We start from the raw sequence: 16412 nt of genomic DNA, 5'->3' as shown, positions 1-16412 counted from the left end.
AGCCTGTTAGAAGGCTGGCACAGGCTTCAGTCAGTCCGCTCTTGGCAGACTGAACCTTCTGGATCACCGCACTCATAATAGTGCGGTGCTCTTCGTCGATGGAAGCGTTGCGAAGCGCTCCCAGTAGATTGTCCGGTGCCCCTGGATGGGCAAAGGTCACCGGCATAGGCGTCTTGCCCCTTTTGGAAGGAGGCCGCCTGCCCGAGTCCGGAACCACTGGGGGTTCCGGCGCGGTGTTCGACTGAGGGCCGAACTCGGAGCCCTCGGGAGCCTTACTCCCTCTGCTCCTGGAGTCCGGAAGGTTGCCTTGAGGCGCCTCCGGGATTGTCTCCCCTCGACTCGGTGCCTCTTGAGACAATACCTCGGCATTGTCCGTAGGGCAAGGGGAGGTGGCGGTCGGAAGTGGATCTCTATCCATATCTGATGAGTCCAAGGAGCCGCCAGATGAAGATACGTCGATACGGGCTTGGGGCGGTCTGCATAATCATATTCGGCGTTAGGGGAAGCAGTGCGACAAAGGTATGCTATGAGTTACTCTGGTATCCGAATACTTACCACTTCGCCAGGGGCTCAGCCCTGAGCAGCCACTCGTCTTCGCCTTCGGCGACGGTGGTGGAGTAGTCCGGAAGGAGGGTCCTCCCCTTCTTGGACCCTTCGGCCCCCCGGTCGGGGCGGCCTTCCTTTTCTTGTCTCCCCCGACTGAAGGGGGAGCATCTTCATCTTCCTCCTCATCTTCGGGGGAGGAGTGCATCGCGGAGTTATCGGACGATGAGTCCGATAACACCTGGCGTCGGGAACTCTTTCGGGTTCCCTTGGCCTTCTTGGTCTTCTCCGGCACCTTGTAAGGAGCCGGAGTCAGCATCTCCGTCAGGAGAGCATCCGCAGTGTCTTCGGGCAGAGGGGCCAGACAGTTAATCTGTCCCGACGTCTCCACCCAGTCCTGTCAAAGGCATGGAGCTCAGACCCCGCACATGGTTAAGCTAGGGGAAATAAATATCCTACCGAATGTATAGAACTCACCGAATGCGCTAGGCGCTTCGCGCTTAGCCCACGGTCCTCGGTGAGAGAGGGAGGGACCTCGGCGCCCTTGAACAGCACCCTCCAGACGTCCTTGTGCATCGTATCGAAGAGCTCGCTCAGAGTCTAGTGCTGGGCCGGGTCGAACTCCCACAAGTTGAAATCCCGTTGTTGACATGGGAGGATCCGGAGGATGAGCATGACTTGGACTATGTTGACAAGCTTGAGCTTCTTGCTTGCCATATTCCGGATACATTTCTGGAGTCCGTCCAGCTCCACCGATGAACCCCAAGATAAGCCCTTCTCTTTCCAGGAGGTGAGCCGCGTGGGGATTCCGGATTGAAACTCGGGGGCCGCCACCCAGTTGGTGTCGCGTGGCTCGGTGATGTAGAACCATGCCGATTGCCACCCCTTTATGGTCTCCACGAAGGAGCCTTCAAGCCATATAACATTGGGCATCTTGCCCATCATGGCTCCGCCGCATTCTGCTTGTTGGCCTCCCACCACCTTCGGCTTGATATTGAAGGTCTTTAACCACAGGCTGAAGTGGGGCCAGATGCGGAGGAAAGCCTCACACACGACGATGAACGCCGAAATGTTGAGGATGAAGTTCGGGGCCAGATCATGGAAGTCCAGCCCGTAGTAGAACATGAGACCACGGACGAATGGATGGAGGGGAAACCCCAGTCCGCGGAGGAAGTGGTGGAGGAAAACCACTCTCTCGTGAGGTTCCCGGGTAGGAACTATCTGCCCCGCAGCGGGCAGCCGGTGCGCGATATTCGCGGCTAAGTATCCGGCTCCACGCAGCTTCTTGATGTGTCCCTCCGTAAAGGAGGAAGCCATCCATTTACCTCCCGCTCCGGACATGTTTGGAGAAGGTTGAGGGGAAGGATGTGGACTTGGGCGTTGGAGCTCGAGTGCGCAAGAATGAATGAGCAAGGAGGAAGAAGGCGTGGGTAGAGAAAGGTTAAGCCTTATCCCCTTATAAGGGCGGCCAAAACTATGCGCCCCCACTAGCCTGGTAAAACTTGCTTATCCCCCAAGCACCGTAATTGATGGCGCGGTTGGGTTACCCACACCCGTATTGATGAGAATCCTGTAATAAGGGGGACACAATCTCTGCTTTGACAAGACGTGTCAAGAAATTGCCTCGCGTTATGTGCGGGACTAGTTAAAGAAAAACGGTTCGAATAATCACCGAGGCATGGCGTGATGTCATGTTGCCAAAATGCGTCAGCAGATTAGATTTGTGAACATATTATTCTCTCTACAGTGGTATGTGGAACTTATTTTGCAGGGTCGGACACTATCCTTTTATTCGAACTCTTCTGTGGTCTATCCGAGGGGGGAACCCGCCTTGCAATGTCGAAGACAACACTGTGCGCCGGACTCATCGTCATTGAAGCCTGGTTCAGGGGCTACTGAGGGAGTCCTGGATTAGGGGGTCTCCGGACAGCCGAACTATATCCTTTGGCCGGACTGTTGGACTATGAAGATACAAGATTGAAGGTTTCGTCCCATGTCCGGATAGGACTCTACTTGGCGTGGAAGGCAAGCTAGGCAGTACGGATATCGATATCTCCTCCCTTGTAACCGACCTTGTGTAACCCTAGCCCCCTTCGGTGTCTATATAAACCGAAGGGTTTTAGTCCTTAGGACAACATACAATCATACCATAGGCTAGCTTCTAGGGTTTAGCCTCTCCGATCTCGTGGTAGATCAACTCTTGTAATACTCATATCATCAAGAATAAATCAAGCAGGACGTAGGGTTTTACCTCCATCAAGAGGTCCCGAACCTGGGTAAAACATTGTGTCCCTTGCCTCCTGTTACCATCCGCCTTAGACGCACAGTTCGGGACCCCCTACCCGAGATCCGCCGGTTTTGACACCGACACGGAGGGTAAGAGAACTTCTTCAAACTGCTTTGGCACAGCAGGATGCATACTCCTACAGTCGAGACAGGATCCATTCGACTCCTCGCCCAAGTCGGAGCCCAAGTTATAGTAGGAATATGGAGTCCGCAGATATGTCAAGCTATGCTCAACGCCACAACCGGCCATACAGGCATGAGCCGGTGCGGGCTGGAGCCCTTAACTTGGCGGATCAGGAGAGGATTCGTCAAGAGGCGGAACGAGCAGCTCAAATGGTAGCAGATCAGGCAGCTCATCAAACTTTTCTGGCTTATCCAGCAACCTTGGTCGAGGTAGGAGTGGCCACAAGAACTGGAGGCGTGCCTTTCTTGGTGCCGGCCATACGTAATGAGCGGTTGCCAAAGGACTTCAAGGGGCCTCGTAAAGTGCCTAATTACATAGCTGACCTACAACATGGGGCTTGGATTGAGAGTTATGATATGGCCATGGAGTTATTGGAGGTTAGCGGTGCTGCAATGGCCAAGTATTTCACCATGATGTTAGATGGAACAGCTCGTACTTGGTTGAAGGGATTGCCACCCAATTCTATCGGCTCATGGGCGGAGTTGAAGACCCGGTTCATCCAGAACTTTAAGGACACGTGTAAGCAGCCTATGTCGATTGTGGACCTAACCAATTGCAAGCAAGACGATGGTGAATCCACAACCCATTGGGTGCGCCGGGTCAAGGAGATAATACATTCATCTGATAAGATGGATGCCGGCTCAGCAGTCTTGATGTTGGAGAAAAATTGCCGTTTTGAACCTCTGAAGCAGAAGCTAGGGCGGCTCAAGCGTGACTGTAATGACATGGGAACGTTGATGGCGGCTCTCGTCAAGTATGCTGATTCTGATACTACCAAGGACCCGGTGTCTGACGAAGAAAAGGCAATGAAGGGAAATAAGAACGGCAATGGCAAGGGTCACCAGCATAACCCGGCAAATCAGGGAGGTAATAAATAAGGCTGATGAGTTTGTTGCTAACACCAATGCACATAGGTAATCAATGGCAAGGGCAGACAGCCCCTCGGTCGGGCGGGTCAGGTCCCACCCTTGAGCAGTTATTAAATGAACCTTGTCCAAAGCACGACACCCGGGAGAAGCCAGCCACCCACCTGTGGAAAGATTGTACGATCATGAAGGCGTTTAAAAAATCAAACGCGTTTGATGGAGGTCACGGCCCAAGTGGTGGTTCAAGAGGAGGCGGGTTTTACGGCCCGGGCGCTGGTTCAGGTGGAGGAGGATTTCACGGTCAGGGCCATCCTGGTAACCAAGGAGGATATAATCAACAACCCGGCCAAGGTAATCAGCAGCAAGAATCCGGTTATCAGAGCAACCCAAAACAGCTGAGTAGTGGGCAATACCATGTATTTACCACTAGTTTATGTAAGAGGGACCAGAAGCTTCACAAGAGGGTCGTCAATGCCATTGAGCCGGCGATTCCACGTTATCTACATTGGTCAGAGCAGCCTATTGTATGGAGCAGAGAGGATCACCCGTCTCGGGTTGATAATCCGGGTCACTTGGCCTTGGTAGTGGCACCTCAGGTTGGTGGATACAAATTCACTAAGGTGCTCATGGATGGAGGCAGCAACATCAACATCCTCTACTATGAGACGTTCCGCCGGATGGGTTTGACTGATAAAAATATTAAACAATCCAACACTGTTTTTCACGGTGTGGTACCTGGTAAATCGGCATACCCAGTTGGTAAGATTGAACTAGAAGTAGCCTCTGGGGATGAGTATGACTCCATAGCAGAAAAATTAACCTTTGAGGTGGTTAAAATCAAAAGCCCATATCATGCTCTATTTGGGCGGCCGGCTTATGCTAAGTTCATGGCTCGGCCGTGTTATGTGTATTTACAGCTCAAGATGCCGGGTCATAAGGGCACCATTACAGTACATGGGAGCCGGAAGATAGCCTTGGAGTGTGAAGAAGGTGATGTCGCCTATGCTGAATCTGTTTGTGCAATAGAGGAGTTAAAGTTTTATAAGGATCATGTTGACCCGGCAGACATGACGTCATTAAAGAAACCAACAACAGATGACACCAAGATGGTTGACTTTGTGCCTGGCGACTCATCCAAGCAGTTCATCATCAGTGCAAACTTGGATCCGAAATAGGAAAGCGCGCTCATCAAGTTCATCCGTGAGAACCGGGACATCTTTGCATGGAAACCTTCAGACATGCCGGGTGTCCCGAGGGAACTCGCTGAGCACACTCTTAATATTGATCCAAAATTCAAACCCATCAGACAGTTCCTCCGATGGTTCAATGAAGAAAGGCGCAAGGCCATTGGAGAAGAGGTGGCCCGGCTCTTGGCGGCCGGGTTCATTATAGAGGTCTTTCACCCAGAGTGGTTAGCTAACCCGGTGCTTGTACTCAAAAAGAATGGCACCTGGCGTATGTGTGTAGATTACACTGATCTGAACAAGGCTTGTCTGGCTGATCCTTTTGCTCTCCCCCGTATTGATCAGATCATTGATGCTACGGCGGGTTGCGCACGTTTGAGTTTCTTGGATGCTTATTCAGGTTATCATCAGATTAAGATGGCGGTCAAGGATCAGGAGAAGACAGCTTTTATTACTCCTTTTGGAGCTTTCTGATATGTGTCTATGCCTTTTGGGCTTAAGAGTGCCCAGGCGACTTACCAACGGTGTGTGCAGAATTGTCTTCATGATCAAATTGGGCGTAATGTTCATGCTTATGTGGATGATATAGTGGTAAAATCCAGGAAAGAGGAAACCTTGGTCACAGATCTGAAAGAGACTTTTGATAATCTCCGGGTCTACAAAATGATGCTAAATCCGGCCAAGTGTGTCTTGGGAGTCCCAGCCGGCAAGCTCTTGGGTTTTTTGGTATCTAGCCGAGGTATTGAGGCTAACCCGAAGAAAATCAAGGCAATTACATCCCTGACCAAACCAACATGCATTAATGATGTTCAATGACTGGCGGGCCATGTTGCTGCTTTGAGCCGGTTCATAAGCCGGTTAGGGGAGAAGGCAATGCCTCTATATCAGATGATGAAGAAAATAGATGATTTTGTTTGGAGCAATGCTGCGAACTCTGCTTTTGAGGATCTGAAGACACAGCTTGCTGAGCCACCGGTCCTGGCTGCTCCAATTGAGAAAGAGCCGCTGTTGTTATATGTGGCCACCAACTCACGAGCTGTTAGGTGTGGCTATTGTGGTGGAGCGCAAGGAGACTGGCAAGGAGCATCCGGCTCAACGGTCGGTTTATTACGTCAGTGAAGTGCTAATTGAATCCAAGCAATGATATCCACATTGGCAGAAGCTCATATATGGGGTGTTCATGGCAAGCCGGAAGCTTAAGCATTATTTTCAGGGACATCCAATCACCGTGGTTAGCTCTGCTCCTTTGGGAGACATCATTCAAAATAGAGAAGCCACTGGGAGAGTCGCCAAGTGGGCAATTGAGCTTGGGTCTCATGGGTTGAAGTATGTGCCACGTACTGCGATCAAATCTCAAGCACTGGTTGACTTCATTAATGACTGGACAGAGATGCAGATGCCAGAAGAGAAACCAGACAACACGTATTGGACTATTCATTTTGATGGGTCCAGACAGTTGGAAGGCTCGGGGCTGGAGTTGTGTTAACTTCTCCGCGAGGTGACAAATTTTGTTATGTGTTATGGTTGGTGTTTCCTTGCACTAACAACGCAGCAGAGTATGAAGCCTTGCTCCATGGTCTTCGAGTGGCAAAAGAGATGAGTTTGAGCTGGGTCAGATGTCTTGGAGACTTAGATCTAGTGGCTCAACAGGTATCTGGCAAGTGGGATTCCAAGGACCCTCTCATGGCGGCTTATTGCCGGGAGGTTGATGCCGTTGCAGGGCATTTTAAAGGTTATCAGGTGGAGCACATTGACCGTCGAAAGAACGAAGGACTGATGCCTTAAGCTGGTTGGGGTCTCAGCGTAAGCTGGTACCACCTAACACCTTTTTGGATGTTTTGCATAACCCCTCTGTCAAGTTTCCCATAGAAGAAGATTTAGCTGTTCCTGACACAGAGGCGCAGTTGGTGGCGGCTCTTCATGTCATCCCAGATTGGACAGTACCATTCTTGGCTTACATGACCCGGGGAGAGTTGCCAGCGGATGAGACCCTGGCTCAACAGATAACCCGGCGGTCTAAGTCAATGACGATTTCGGATGGAGAGTTATATCATCGCAGTGTTTCTGGAGTGTTTCAGCGGTGTGTTTCCCCCGAAGAAGGTCAAGAAATCCTTCGTGAGATCCATGAAGGCGATTTTGGTCATCACGCCGGGTCAAAATCTTTGGTGGCCAAGGCGTTTCGTCACGGTTTTTACTGGTTGATGGCTCACGCCGATGCAGAAGATCTGGTCAGTAGATGTGATGGATGTCAAAAGTTTGCACAACGAGCGCATGTGCCGGCTCAAGAGCTCCGGATGATTCCAATCACTTGGCCGTTTGCGGTCTGGGGGCTTGACATGGTGGGACCTTTCAAAAGGTCTAAGGATAAAAAGACACATCTCTTGGTGGCATTTGATAAATTCACCAAGTGGGTTGAGGCGGAGCCTGTGAGTAAGTGTGACGCGGCCATGGCGGTTCAGTTCATGAAAAAGGTGATCTTCCGTTTTGGTTTTCCACACAGCATTATCACTAACAATGGCACTAATCTGTCCCAAGGGGCTATGGAGGAGTTTTGTCAACGAGAGCACATCCGACTTGATGTTTCTTCTGTAGCTCATCCTCAATCCAATGGTCAAGCTGAGAGAGCCAATCAGGAAATTTTGAAAGGGATCAAACCCCGGCTTATGGTTCCTTTACAGCGAACGCCGGGTTGTTGGGTAGAAGAATTACCCTCGGTGTTGTGGAGTATCAACACCACACCTAACAGGTCTACAGGTTACACACCTTTCTTCATGGTTTATGGAGCAGAAGCAGTGTTGCCTAGTGACATCCGTCATGACTCGCCCCGTGTGGCGGCTTATGTTGAAGCTAATAATGAACAAGCCAGGCAGGATGCACTTATGTTGTTGGATGAAGAAAGAGACTTAGCAGCGGCCCAGTCAGCAATTTATCAATAGGACATGCGCCGTTATCACAGCCGCCAGGTTAAGTCCAGGACTTTTCAAGAAGGCGACTTGGTGCTCCGGCTCATCCAGGATCTATCAGATGCACACAAGTTATCCCCACCTTGGGAAGGACCCTTTATGGTCAGTAAGAACTTAAACAACGGGTCATATTACCTCATTGACGTTCGAGAGCACAAAGACTCACGTAAGTCGAAGAAGGAGACCCGCCGGCCGTGGAACATTGCTCAACTTCGGCCATACTACACCTGAGCCACCGGCTCTCATCATGTACATACTTTAACATTGTGTATACCATGACAAGAAATAAAGTAAGACCATCGGTCTCTTTTCTTTTCAAAGATTATGCATCTTTGTTATTTGTTTTTTTCAAATGACTATTAAGGAACTGATCATATTTGAATCAAGTTTAACCTTTTTGGTCCAGCTTATGATCGTATCCGAATCTAGCTACAAAACTCATGGTCACTTGGGGGCTTCCTGTTCAAACATAGGTCGTATTCGAACCAAAGAGAACATAGCTGTCATAACCCTCTTGATCGGCTCAAGGCCAAACTCACTTGGGGGCTTCTTGATCGTATCCGAATCATAGCTTAACCCCTTTTGGGTCCGACTTGGATCATATTCGAATCAGGGTCGTTAAAAACCTCTCAAGGTCATTAGGGGGCTTCCTGTTCAAACATAGGTCATATTCGAACCAAAGAGAACATAGTTGTCGGTACCCTCTTGATCGGCGCAACGCCAAAGCCACTGGGGGCTATACGGTCATATTCAAACCTTAGCTTAACCCCTTTGGTCCGGTTTACTGATCGTATTCGAATCAGAAACCCCCAACCTTTTTAATACAGGGTTAAATTATGCTTATTATTTGTTGCTTGCCTTTTAGTTTTTTGTTGTTTCAATATTACAAACGATTAGCCTGGTCTTCTTCACCGGCTCGACTATTTGACAACATAGCCGCCCGGGTCATTCAAACCAGTGGTTTAAGGATCAAAAGGTGCAACCTACCAAGGTATAATGATCATTGAGTATTCGAAAAAGCATTGGCTTCTCATAAAGATTGAATTATCAAATTCATCACCCGGGTTATTTGAACCCACGGTCTAAGGATCAAAAGGTACAAGGTATGGTTATTACTTATACACAATTACCTGCTGCATTAACTAAAAGAGTTAGTTTCAGCCCTTGTCCTTTATTTATATCTGTCTTTGGTTCCTATTGTGGTAAAGGTATTGGCTATAAATTGGGTGTTTTAACCCATTTGGTTCTAAGCCGCCAAGCCATTCTTTTCTTTGTATCTATAGGAACAAAGTTCAGACGTTGCAGAAACAAACGTTAAATACGATGCATACATTGGCATCAGGAAACACAAACTCACATAAAAGTGTTTTATGCGCAATGGCATAAGCAAAGCATACAGTGTTTTCATAGCTAAACTATTACAAGGCTTTATAAGCCCACGAAGATGATCATTGTTCCTCCCTTGCCGGTTCACCACCTTCTGTTGGCTGGAAGTTGGGTTTTGACCAATCAAAACCGTTCACGGCTACAAATTCGGCTTCGTCGTCGATCAGGCCGACCGGGTCAACTTCTGGGGCAAATGTGTCTTCTCTTACTGGTGGGATCAAATCTGTTACCTTGTACGAGGGAGTGGCCATCTTCTTATTCTCACTATCAAAACACGGGAGGTATTTATCAACATTGGTATCATCTCTAAGGGTAGTTGCCTAAGGCCGGACTCCGCGCACGCAAGCCATGAAGTCATCCTGATCAAAAGGAGATCTGTATTCCTTCACGGTGGGATAACCTCTGGCCACATCCGCCGGGTCTAGGTCTGGCACCCAAGCTTTGGAGCGGCTCAGGGCAGTCAAAGCTCCGTCTCGCACGCAGGAGCGTTTCGCTTCTTGAAACCTGGCAGGCAGGATTGACAGTTTCTTCAGGACGTCGCTGAGCCGGTTGGGTCCTTGATTACCAGGAGAGATGGCGGCAAGAGCCCGCTGTGCGCCAATGTACAGTTGTTCTACCAAAGTATACACTGCCTTCAGCTTAATCAATGGGTCTTGGCTCAGATTTTTGCTTCGAGGGCCTGCATAAATTTTACACAAAGTCAGTTGGCGGCTTATACTCCGGATCAGCAAAAAGCACACAAAGTTAAAATCGGACGACTTACCAAAGATGGCAGCTACCATTTGAGACACCCAGCCCTTTAACCCGTTCATCTCTGTTGAAATCTCTTCAAGGGCTATTTCGGCCTTCTCAGCACGTTGGGTCAGAAGCATTTGTTCCTCTCCCCGAGTTTTCTTTTTGACAGCAAAGCTGGTCTTTAAATTTTCCGTCTCAGAGAGACTTATTTGCAGTTTGGAGTTAGCAGATTTAATTTCTGCCTCTTGACTCGCTAGCCGGGTCTTCGCATCAGTCAATTGCGAGTTCAATTCAGATAAGGCATTCTGCAAAACATTCAGATGAGTCAAGATTTTGTTTCAAAGTTCAAACAATCAAGATTCAAGTCTCAAGTACTTTACAAACAAACAACTTGACACTTGGGGGCTAATGTATGCCAAAACAATTTTTTATGAATCTAAAGACATACTTGAAGTCCCAAGTACTTTACAAAGTAACAACACTTGGTACTTGGGGACTAATGTATGCAATTCAGCAAGGTTCTCTAGGTTAAGCCGAAGTATTAAGTTCTTTCAAAACGGAACAAATCGATTTAAAGTACCGACTCATTTATGATAAAAGAGAACCGGCCCTTGGGGACTACAGGTGAAGCTTTGTTCTATTGGATTCAAGGAAAATTTTAAAGGTAAAGGTTTTGGCCTATATTTTAAAGTCTACAGATCATTCCATTTATTTCATAATCCGAAGACTTGGGGGCTGAAGGAATATAGATAAGCCGGAAGAGCGTACCTCGTATTTTAACTGCAGCTGCTTGACCATTTCAATCTCAAAATCGCGACTGGAGTGTACATGGCTAAGATAGCCGGATAAAATATCATTGGCATTTAGATGGTCATAGTTGGCAACGTCAAAGCGAACTTTCTGCCTCTCCAAAGCCTCTTGTTTTGCTGTACACCGAGCCAACATGGTTGGGTTCCCCGGTTCAATAAAGCGGCTCCCGGTAATCTGAACATCTTGTGCAGATGGAGATGGCGGGTTGGCTGAGCTTGATGGTCCAGTTCTGGAAGGGTTCACAGTGGTCTCGTCAAATGACGGCTCAGGAGGATTTGCTTCGGTGTCAACAGGCAGGTCTTCTGGAGCGTCAGTTAATGGAGAAGATGGCCTAGCCGGGTCAGATGCCAGCACCGACGGGTCTTCCGCTGGCTTAGCTGCCTTCGCTTTCTTGGATTTAGCTTGGCCACTATGAAAAAATGTTGTAGGATTGTCAGTATAAAGATACAATTTGAACAACCCAGGAAATATGAGGATTTTTCATTACCTAGGGGCAGTCTTGAAAGCTGGAAATTGCGTCTGCAATGAGTCGCCACAAGAGCGAGACACCTCTTGAAAGGATAAAATAGAGTTAAAAGAAATACAAAGGGAAGGATCCGTTAAATAGAGTTAAAGATAGAAAGAGGTAAACCTCATGCGGATGTTTCTGAGGAGTTTGTCGAAGAACGACAGTCGGCTCATCTTCAGTCCAAGCTTGACGGCGGCTTTCATGTTGCTGTTTTTTCAAAATGAAAGTTGGGATCCAAGTGAGCTAAAGGGTTAGAAAACCTTACTTTACGGATCACTCGTCGAACTTTTTGTCTTGGCAAGGGCTTTGAGTCGGAGGAAATGATAGTTACCTCTGCTTCCCCAGCCTAACTAGCCCCAGTGTCATCCTGGTAATGATCAATGTCAATAAGATTGTTAAAAATTTTGCCAAGGGAATCAAGGGCTACCTCCGAGTCAGATGTATCATCAAGCTTCATCAAGTCTTCAGCAGTACTCTTTTTCTTCTTTTTCGACCTCCAGGTCGTTTTCTTGGCGTTTATGGTGGCGGCTTTCGCTTTCTTGGCCGCCTCGTGGTCATACTTAACTTTCCAGAAGTCAGAATTGGCCTGCAGACAGGTAAAAACAAGGTAAAGAGTCAGGCGAGTATTAAAATAATACGGCTAGAAAAATACAAAAGAGAGAAATAATGACATCCTTACTTCTGGAACCGGGTTAAGTTGGCAGAAGGGATTTAACCCGACGACACTGCAATCTTCATATTTCCCGTTCACCAGAAGAGTTGACATTGAGAAAATATCTTCTTCTTTCAATTGAACGGGGCTGTGACAAAGAGAGTCATCCGGGCCTCCACCATACTCATACATCAGCTTTGACCGGCGGCTCGAAGGGATGACCCGCCATGAGATCCAGCAGCGGGTCAGATCAACTCCAGTTAACCTGTTTCCCAACAAAGCATTAATCCTTTTGATGGATGGTATCAGCCTTTTGCGTTCAGTGACAGTCAGCTTATCAGGAAGCGCGAACTTGGAGTCAAGACGATCGGGGCGGTAACCCGGCAGGGGCTTCTTGTTTGTTGGTGAAGTGTCCTGACAGTAGAACCAAGCCTGGTTCCAGTCCTTTGGGTGACTTGGTAAGACAATAAGGGGGAAGACGGCACCCTGCCGGTGCTAAATTGATATGCCTCCAAGATCTAAACTAAGGCCGTTGGTGCACTCATTCTGCCGGTTCAGATAAAAGTATTCTCTAAATAACTCCACGGTCGGCTCTTGTTGAAGATATACTTCACAGAGTACTTGGAAGTTACAAATGTTAGATATGGAATTAGGCCCGATATCTTGAGGATGGAGCTTGAAAAAATGGAGAACCTCTCTAAAGAACTTTGAGCCGGGCGGTGAGAAGCCACGGTTCATGTGGTTAGTAAAAACGATCACCTCACCATCTCTCAGATTGGGCCATTCTTCTTCCGGATCAGGGGAACGGTAAGACATGATGGTTTTTGCTGGCAGAAATCATATGATGAAGAACTCTTTTAAATGTTCCTCAGTTATGGTTGAGGGAACCCAGTTACAGATGGTTGGTGCTTTGGACGGCATGATGTGCAAGGAACTGAAAAGAAAAGCAACATGCCGGTTCAGTTTAATGGTGAGATTAACAGTTAAGGGATGAAATTGCAAAACAAGTAATGGCGGCTTAACTAAGGCCTAATGACATATAAGGAAAAGAAAGCCGGTGCGGTAAGCCGCCATGACTATAGATTCTTTTAGAAAGCGGATTCAGCTAAGTGTTGGGACAAAACAAGTTTCCCAAAATGCTTGATATTATTTCAGATCAAATGGATGTTCAAAATGAAAAAAATTCTAGACCTAAAAATACAGCCCAGATGAGTTCATCAGATCTAAATATAGCTCTTGTACCAGAAAAAGGAGTCTGCTAGTATCAAAAGGAGGCACCTAACAACTACTGCCTGAACATACATCTCTTTTGGATCAAAAAGAGGAGGCAGTGGACGAACTACGAAGAAGCCATGACGAACTACGAAGAACACGTAGAAACCCTAAACATGGATCTGAGGAGCAGGAAAGTGAGAACTTACAGCTACAGATCTTCTGCGGAGGTCGCCGCCGTTTCTATGAACCAACTCGGGTTGATGCAGCGGCCAAGGTTGACAGAGACGGAGGTGGAGCGCAGCGGCGGTGAAGCTCGAGCAGTAGCAGGGTCGCGAGAGGAAGAAGACGGAGAGAGAGAGAGAAGAATGAGGAAGGCCGGGGCAAGCCTATTTATAAGGGAAAAGGTGAACAGACAGGCGCAAAGATCAAGGAAGAGATGAATAAATGGTTATCCAGCTATACAGGCGCCTCGATTCTCGGGAAACATTAAAGATAAAAGATCCGTTGGAGGATGACGTCATGAAAGTTTTTTGCGTTTCCAAGAGATGATGTCACGGCGGGTTACAAGGAAATTTCAGTAAAGATAAGAAGATGGATTTTTTGCTAAGTATGGAAGATTGACAAAGAACAAAGTTCAAAGTCAACCTGGGGCCTAATGTTGGGGATATTACTATCAGTTGAGACCCGCCCAGGAGGGGCCAGGTCAGCCCCAATAGCGGGTTATGCAAGAAGCCCAGTAAATATTCAAGATTGTAGTTTATTAAGACTTATAGAAGGCCCAAAGGCCTGAAGGCGGTTTAAGGCCTGATATTATGAACCGCCATATGTAAGGAAAGACTTGTAAAGAAAGGCATGTAAAGGAAGTCACCGAGTCAGACACAATTATAAGCCGGCCGGGACTCTGTAGGCCACCAGGCGTCAACCCATGTATATAAGGGGACGACTCAGTGGCGGCTTGGGGCAAGAAACAACAAGTCGATAACCAAGCCGGCGAGTTGAGCCTCTTGGCGATCGAAACCTCAGCAATATCAATCCCAACTAGACGTAGGCTTTTACCTTCATCATAAGGGGCCAAACTAGTATAAAACTCTCTCATGTCCTTTGTCCCGATTAACCCCTTTAAGCTTCCTAGTGCGATGGCCCTACGACTAAGTCCTTGTTCTAGGACATCTGCCATGACAATTCCACGACAGGTTCCCAATTCACAATTGCAGACACCTTCTCAGGATTAACAGCTATGCCCTTGGCGGAGATGATATGGCCAAGGTAGAGAACCTCATCGAGCCAAAACTCACACTTTGAAAACTTCGCATAGAACTGATGTTCTCTGAGTTTGTCCAGCACCAATCTCAAGTGCTTGGCATGATCCTCCTTGTTTTCGGAAAAGACCAAAATATCATCGAGATACACCAGGACGAAATCATTTTTGTAAGGGTTGAAGATGAAGTTCATCATGCGAGAGAACATTGGAGGAGCATTGACAAGGCCGAAAGACATGACAGTATATTCATAAGAACCATAGCTTGTTCTGAATGTTGTCTTGGGGATATCTTGTTCATGAATGTGAATCTGATGATAGCCCATATGGAGGTCAAGCTTGGAGAATACTTGAGCACCTTTAAGTTGCTCGAAAAGTTCATTGATGTTGGGAAGTGGGTACTTGTTCTTTATTGTTAATTGGCGGTAGTCGACACAAAGTCGGTCCGTGCCATCCTTCTTCTTCACAAAAAGAACACCACAACCCCATGGAGATGAACTCGGTCAGATCAGAACCATACGCTCTTGTTCATCGAGTTGTTTCTTCAGCTCCTTCAACTCTTCTGGTCCAAGCTTGTAAGGACGTTTGCAAACAGGTTCCGTGCCAGGCTCAAGATCGATGATGAATTCAACTGGCCGGTGAGGAGGCATTCCTGGAAGCTCTTCTGGAAAGACGTCTTGATATTCACAAACGACAGGAATCTCAGAGATGGCATTCAACTCACCCTTCTCATTAAGAGAAAATAGTTGAATGGTATCATCACGAGTGGCATAGATGATCACATCCTCAAACGAGTGTGTCAATTGAATCTGCCTAGCAGCACAATCAAGCTGAGCCTTGTGCTTAGAAAGCTAGTCCATGCCAAGAATTAGATCAATATCCGAGTTACCCAGAACAATCGGAGATGACAGCAACTTATAGTCACCCATCTTGATAGAAACATCCGGAACCATGTAGCTTGCGTACAAGCATTTACCCGGTGAGACAACTGCTAACAGACTAGGAAAATATTGGAAAACCCACTCATGCTTAGATGCAAATGGTCTTGAGATGAAACTGAGCGATGCACCAGTGTCAAAAAGAACTTTTGCAGGAATATCATTAACAGGAAGATTACCCATGATCACTTCTGAAGAGTCCTCTGCCTGAGCTGCATTCATCATGTTGACCTTTGCAAACTTGGAATTATGCTTGACCACTGCATTGCTGGCAGATCTCACAGGAGGAGGAGGCGGAAGGCACCTTTGGTTGAAGCATTTGTTTGCATAGTGCCCTTTCTGCTGACACTTGTTGCAGGTAACCTATGAGAGCGGCCGGTGATAAGGAGCACTTGACCTTGGAGCATGAGACGGAGCTTTGTTCTGATAGCCTCGGTTGGGTGGGTGGGAAGATCCATTGCCACCTTTACTCTTCTTCTGGTAAGGCTGACAGAACAGAGGAGGAGGAGGCAACCAGAACTTCTATTGCTTAGCGGCCACTTGAGTTGAAGAAGACGATTGAGTTGCATCCCTGACTCTCTTCTTAGAAGCATCGCACTTGAGCTGAGATGCCTCTTGCTTTGCTTTAGTGCCATGTTGTAGAATTCATCATACTTGGTCGGTTCAAAAAGCACGAGACCTAATTGTAGATCTTCTCTGAGGCCACCTCTGAATTGATAAATCATGCTCTTCTCGTCAGGGACGTCTTGTTTAGCGAAGCGAGCGAGCCTCTAAAACGGGATGTTGTATTGGTAAACAGACATGTTGCCTTGCTTGAGGTTGTGTAACTCCTCACGCTTACTCTCAGCAACACTTTGAGGAATGTGGTGAGCTTTGAAGTCTTG

The sequence above is a fragment of the Triticum aestivum genome, chromosome 6A (genome assembly GCF_018294505.1).
Source record: "Triticum aestivum cultivar Chinese Spring chromosome 6A, IWGSC CS RefSeq v2.1, whole genome shotgun sequence".
NCBI classification, from domain to species: Eukaryota; Viridiplantae; Streptophyta; class Magnoliopsida; order Poales; family Poaceae; genus Triticum; species Triticum aestivum.
The sequence above is the reverse complement of the archived record's forward strand: the minus strand, read 5'-3'. Positions refer to the sequence as shown.